The following is a 7,025-nucleotide window of genomic DNA, read 5'->3' as shown; positions in this document are numbered from 1 at the left end:
TGGGTGGGTGCTTCATCCCTGGCCTCTCTCCTCAGCCACAGACAGGGGCTCCCCCTGAACCCAGGGCCGTCCCTCCGTGTGCCTGTGTCCTGGTCTCCTCTTCTGATAAGGGCTCCAGGCGGACTGGTGGGGGCCACCCTAGTCCACATGACCTCACCTAAACTAATCTCCTCTACACGAGCCTACGCCGCCCAGCAAGGCCATGTCCCGAGGATCTGGGGGTCGGGAACTCAGCCTAAGAATTCAACCTGTAACCCCCGCTGAGCGTGTTTTGATTGTTCAGCCACGGCTCCTGGCGCTTCAGCCAATCTACTTTGGTAGATAATAACGTCTTTTGAATATTTAAAAATGAATTTGTGAGTCTTCGGGCTCGTGCATAAGGCTGGGGAGGAGGGGCCCTCATTTGGAGCAATTTTTGATAACCGACCCTGGATTCTGAAGGGAAAAAGGTCGTCACGAGGCTCGCCCCTCCCTGCAGACTGCAGCTGCCACTCACCAGGACTGAGAGGCCCCACACTGCGGCGGTAGCTCTCTGTCGAAGGAGACTGTTTGAGACAGAATGTCTCGGGCAGCCGTGTGTGGTCACCCATGTCCACACCTCTGATGTCCAATAACTCTGCCACAAATTCTCCCATGCGTCACCTTAGGTGTCCAGAAAACACGCACCCTTCACACTGGGATTGCAAGCTGAGGTCACAGTGTCGCGAAGACCGTGACCCACCTGAACACAGGTCTGCCCATTGTCCTAGTCCTGGGAAGTGGCCTTGGCCCCTTGTAATGTCCTGTGCTGACCGCCTGACTTGTGGCAGGCCCCTGGCTACTCCATGCTGAAGACATGGCTCAGGAAGGCGGCTGGTCAGGCCAGAAAGACCATGATGGAGGGTGGGGGTGGGGGACAGGGGCAATCAGCTGGCTTCCTGGAGGGGAGCCGCAGGAGTCAGTGGCCACGTGGCTGGTGACCCAGCCCATTGAGTGCTCGGGAACTCTGGTGATGCTCAGGCAGGCTTCCCCGGTGGGTGGCACTGGTGTGGATGGTCACACCTTGGTACTGGGGCGAGAAGGCCGGGGGACATAGGGCTTCACCCTGGGCACTCTCCCACCCTCCCTCTCCGCCACCTCTCCCCCAAGTGCTGCTAGACGGTATTTCTTGCTGTCACAAAACCCTAAATGCAGGTGTTGCTGTCCTGTGCTTTGCGTGTTCTGGGGAGTTACGTGATAGTAGTTTTGGGGACACTTTCGTATCTTCAGCCAGGGTTCTGCAGTGAGGGTGCCCCCGGGACCCCCCACTTTGTAGCTGGCCTGTGAAGTGAGGTGGCCGTGGGGGACTCTTCCCTCAGACTGCGTAGCTGGCCTCACTCCCTTGAGATGCCTCTTCACAGACTTCATTTTAAAAAACTTATTCACACACTTGTAACAATTCATACTTAGGTTCCTAAAAACCAAAAACGTTTTAATTATGAAACAAAGAAAAGAATGTTTAATTTCCAGGCCAGACTGGCCTCTGATCCGTCTGTGTAGTCCGACAGTATTCAGCAGGTGCTTACTCAGGGACGCTGGTCGGTAGGTGGGTGTCGAGGCCAGTGGGCAGGAGGCAGGGCCCCGCCGGGGACTTGAGAGCACGTTTCTGTCACTCAGTCTATGAACCTGCATTATGGTGTCATTTATTTTGAGCTGCACGGTTTTACCCATCTGTCATGGGTTCCCAATTTATTGTGCTGTGCTCAGATGTGCGGGGGGTGGGGGGGACCAGGCCCTGGCTCCTCTCCGAGCTGAGGCGCCCCTCCCTGTCCCGGCCTTGCTGGGCGGCTGGGGGCTGGGGGGGGAGGAGCGAGTGGAGGAAGGGGCAGGTGGGTCTTGAGGGCTGTCAGCAGGAGCCCCAGGGTCAGGGATTCTCCGAGGGCAGGGCGGCTGCTGTCTCTGGGTCTGCCTACCCACAGTGAGGCCATCAAGCTCCGCTGTGGGTTACCCGGGGGTCTGGGGGCGTGTTCAACTCGGCCCCCACCTTGGCTGTGGCTCTAAGTCAGGATCCTGGTGGACTCCACCAGCTGCCAGGGCTCCCGTTCTGTTCTTTCTCTCTGACACGTGTTTTCCTGCCAAACCATCCACTTGTTCCTGAGTTGGGGGGGGAGAGGGTGTCCCCAGTAAGACAGGTTGTTCCTGACCCCCCATAACCTTCCCTGGAGAGGAAGTCAAGCTAAATTGAAGACACCAGGGTGGGCCCTCATCCGATGTGACTGTCCTTATGAAAAGGGAAATTTGGACCCAGACCCACGCAGGGACCAGGCTATGTGAAGCCAAGGGCAGAGGTGGGGGTGATGGTTCTGCTACCAAATCACCAGTCACCACCAGGAGATGGGGAGGGGCCTGGGTCAGACGACCCCTGGAGCTGTTGCCTGCTGGCCCTTTGTCATGGACTCCTTGTCTGCAGAGCTGTGGGACAATACCTTCTGTCACCTAAGCCACCTACTCTGCGGTGTTTGCTGGGGCATCCCTACAGGAGGTGAAGGAGGGTGTGTGTGTCCTCTGAAAACCTCCCACCCTTCAGGTGACTCCCAGGTCCTGCTGGCACCAAGAGCTGGACCCCCGAGGTGTCCCTGCTGGGCAGCACTGTGGCCCCTCCTTCCATCTCCTCACCATGTGGCCTGCATGGAAGAGCAGGAGCCTCCCCCAGACCGAGGGGGAAGCCCACGGCTCAGGCTGCTCCTATGTGCCCAAGAAAGGTGACGCGGCAGGGACGGTCTCCACCTCAGCGTCACTTCTGTGTGGCTGAGAGTTCTAAGAGACTCACTCTAGGGTTGCGAGGTGGAGTGGTGGGCTCTGCACCCCTGGGCCAGGTTCCCCAGAACTGCGGGGCCAGGCTTGGGGGTGGGGAGCTGCAGAACAGGACTTGGGGTGACGAGGGAGGTGACTTCCTGTTCTCCTCCTGTCCCTCCTTAGGGTCTGTTGTGGGCTCTCCCTTGCTCATAGGTCAGGACCATGGAGAGCGGCCCCAGCAGCTTCCTCAGGACAGGCCTGTCCCCTTTGTGCGCCTGTAGGCTGGGAAGCTCTCACTCCTGACGGAGGACCCACTGGAGGAGCACCAAGGACAGACGTGTCATGTCCCAGGAGCCAGCGGTCAAGGCCGGGGTCCAGGGTCTGCAGTTTCAGCATCACGATCATGTGGTCTAAGGCCCAGAGGCTTCCCATTTCCCTTCTTCCACCAACTGCACAGCAGGTATGTCACCATCCAGGGACAGAGGCCACCTATGGTGTTCCTAGGCAGAACTGGGTCCCCCTGAACATGGCCTGAACCTCTCTCTCTCTCTCTCTCTAACCAAAAAATGCTTCCTCGGAGCACACAGCAAACGTTGTTCAACACCACTGTCCAGATTGGGGCAGCCTACGGCCCCCACACTGGTGTTTGGTGAGAGGAAACGCTAGTCCAGACCAGCCACACGTCAGCTCCACCCGGGAGAACAGTACCTGTGCCCCAGCTGCAGAGCTTCTGCCCAGGAGGAAACGGGAGTGGCCTGGGGACAGGACACCTGCAGTGTGTCTGCCCTGGTGGACACCTCGGGGGCTGCCTGGGGCCAGAAACCAGGAGAAGAGAATGGGCCCCGGGAAAGTGCTCCAGCTCTGGGAGCCTGCCCTAGCCTTCAGGAGTCCACAGCTGAAGACGACCCTTTCAAAACGCTCCTGCAGTGAGCTCCTGCTGTCCCCTGTCACTTCCACCCTAAGAGTGTGCCCACGCCCAGCAGATGGAGAAGGGAGCTTGCTGGACATGAGGGAGTCCAGGGGAGGGCAGAGCTTGTCCCTGGAGCTGCAGGGAAGGGGACAGGATTCAGGGGTCACCAGGGTGCCCGGGGTCCCCCTCAGCACAGCTGGCTGCTCAGTGCTCCAGCTTGAGCTACACAACTGTCCCCGGCGGCCTCCGGGCCCTGGAGTTTTGGCTCTGCCGTGGCCCGAGCTGCAGGAAGCTGTGCCTGCGCCATGCCAGATGGTGGCTCACAGGCAGGCGTCTGCTCTCCCCGTCTGGAGGGCAGAGGGGTGAGCGGAGGTGTCAGCAGGGTGCGTTCCCTCGGTGGAGGAGAGCGCGTCCCGGCTTCTCTCCAGGCTTCTGGAGGTTGGCTGCAGTCCCCAGAATGCCTGGCTGGAGGGACAAGCAGCCTGGCCTCCCCTTCGTCTTCCCCGGCTTCTCCTGTGTGACGGGCTGCATTCTGTGAGCCTTTAAGTAAGGAAGGAAGTCTGCGTCACTCCTCTGTGACCTTGTCCTGGTCAGTGACATCTGTGAGGACCCTATTTCCAAACGGAGTAACATTCGGAGGTAGCCAGGGCGAGGACGTCAATGGTGGACTTTGGGGGAATGCAGCTCAGTCCCTACAACAGGCCAGATCCCAGGAAGAACTCCAACTGACGTGATGGCTCGCCCTCGTCACCAGGCCCAAGGACTTGAAGGTGCAGTGGGAGGGGACAGCAGGCACTTTGCCCTAAGCCCCTGGGAGGAGAACCCCCTTCCACTCGGAGAAGCCAGGTCTCCCGTGGACAGTCCCCTGGGCCTTCTGGTTGGCAGGCAGGGCTCTCCTGGATGCATTTTGGCTTTGTCCCCTGAGAGCACCGGGGTTCTGGGCTGGAGGGGTCCCCCCTCCCTCATGGCTCCTGGCTTTTCTTCTCTGAACAAGGATGTCACCTGGCGTCCAGATGAAGTTGGTGAACACCCACTGACTCAGCTGGTGACCTCAAAACAGGAGGCTGGAAGCCCCGTTCCCGGCCCCTTTGCCTTGACCCTGCCCTTGGGGAGAGAGGAGGGACAGCCCCCTCTGGGTCAAGGCCCTTGGGCAGCGGATCTTCCCTGCTGTGCTGTGGAACAGCCGCCTGAGCACCTGTGCTTAGCCTGTCCTGGGAAGGCTTGTCCGGCCCAGGAGGGCCATCCCGAGGCTCCCTGCCCGGGAACTCTGTCCCAGGGAGAGCACAGGTCTCGGGGTCAGGAGGCCAAGGGGACACTGCTGCCTGCCTCCTCTGGCCAGGAAGGCCCAGCAGCTCCAGCAGCAGGCCATCTGTGACTTCTGAGGATGGTTGAGTTTTCCCTGTTTCTCAAACACAGATGCGCCAGGGAGTCGCTGAAGGCTCCGGTGTGTGTGAACAGGGACGTCCGAGGAGGGTCTGACGAGGCCAAGGCTTAGCTACTTTACAGCCGTGGAAACTGAGGCACGGTGAGGTTAGGGACTCGCCTGGGTCACTGGCTGTGTTAGCTGGAGGCCTGGTCAGAGCCTGGATCCTCTGTCTCCGGAGTGAGGCTGTGAGCACCCCATTCCCTTGAACCTCCTGGGCCTTGGTGTCCTTGTCCCTGTGGGCTTGCTGCGATGACCACACAGGCTGTGGGCCAGAGTCAAGCTGCCCACAAGCCACCTGCTCCAGGCTGTGGTGCTCCCCGTCACTGGGTCTGGGGGCCGCTCCTGGACTCTCCAAGTGGACCTGCCTCTGAGAAGGCTGGGGTTGGCTTTGGCTTCCTCGCTGCCCCAGCCAGAAGCCCCTCTCTGGGGGGTGGTCGTCCAACAAATCCTCAAAAGAGGGTGTGTCCTGCACCCGGGAGCCACAAGACTCCATGATGCCATGCTCCTAACAGGTGTGCTGTGACTCCCCAAGTGGACTTCTCGGGATGCTTTTGGTCACTTGGCACTGGCTGTACTTCAAGTGTTCATGACCATGGGTGGCTAGTGCTGCCATGTTGGACAGTGGCCACATAGGTGGTTCCACACCACAGGAAGTTCCACTGGGCAGCCCAGCCCTGGATGGCCCAAGGTGCCACTGACTTAGCTGCAGAATTCTGTGAGTGTGCATGGGGTGGCCCTCCTGGGTAGCCATCCAGGGAGGTCCACGGTTATCTCCAGCTACCCAAGGACATCCTCAGGTGGAAGAGCGCAGCACCATCAGACCTGGCCTCATGCTGTGTGACCCAGAGGCAGGCCGGAAGGACTCTCCTGGGGACACCTCGGTGTCAGCACCAAGTTACTGGGCCATCTCTGACTCTCACCATGGAGAATGAGAGCAAGGCTTTGGAAAAGTCCTGTCTCCTGACAAAGAGGTCAGATCCCTGATGAAAGGCCAGGGGAGCCTGGAGGGGAGTCCCCTATGTCCCTTGGTGAACAAGGGTCTTTCTTGCCAACTCTTCGTGGACTGGAAGGGCTGTCTTCTGGTCCCACAGCCCTCCTGGGAGAAATACAGCCCAGGTGTTGGGGGGCAGAGGCCCCTGTGTGGGGTAAGCCTCTCTCTTCCCTCTCCACCAGAAGAGAGCTCCAGAAGTCCAATAATGGAGAGTTTATCAAGCTCTTGAGGTCAGGCTGGGTGAGGGTCTGCCTGGAGCACCTGCTGCTGCTAAGCTGGACGTGAGGTCAGGAGCTACCACAAATGGAGCTGAGACCTCACATGCTCAGCCAAGAGGCGGTGGGGGCGGGAGGCACAGTGGGCGGCCCCATCAGCGCTCACAAACGCTCTTCAAGGCTTTCCTCTCGGGGTGCAAACCACCCAGGGGGTCCATGCGGGGCCCCTCTCAGCAGTCTCTCTGTGTGAACAGGCCTTCCTCGACCCCTGAGGCTGTGGGTCCCCAGAGCACACGCACACACACATGCACACGCACACACGTATGCACACACATGGAGGGGTGGAATCCCAACTCACAGAGGTGGAAAGGCTCTGATTCCTACTTCCGGTCCCCACAGCGCACGGCTGGCGTCACACTTTGATTTAGTAATCTTTTCTCCTTTCAATAGTTCTCAATTGCCAGCTGGTCCTTTGAAAATAATACTGAAAAAAAAAAAAAGAAAAAAAAGCACATGAGACTTTTCAGAAAGTTTTCCCTGGACAGCCCAAGCCGCTCAGTGACCCCTGAGGGGCCACTCCTCTCTCACCACCCCCTGCCCAAAGTGCGCCTTCAGGGGCTCAGCACCCTACTCCAGGCAGATGACAGAAGGTGGAGGTAGGACTGTAGTAAAAGGAGAGCCCTATGCGCTCCTGCTGGGGCCTGTGCTTGGCCAGCTACGGGGGTGGGG

This window comes from Marmota marmota, unplaced genomic scaffold, assembly GCF_001458135.2.
Source record: "Marmota marmota marmota unplaced genomic scaffold, marMar, whole genome shotgun sequence".
NCBI lineage: Eukaryota > Metazoa > Chordata > Mammalia > Rodentia > Sciuridae > Marmota > Marmota marmota.
Note: the sequence above shows the minus strand (reverse complement) of the source record.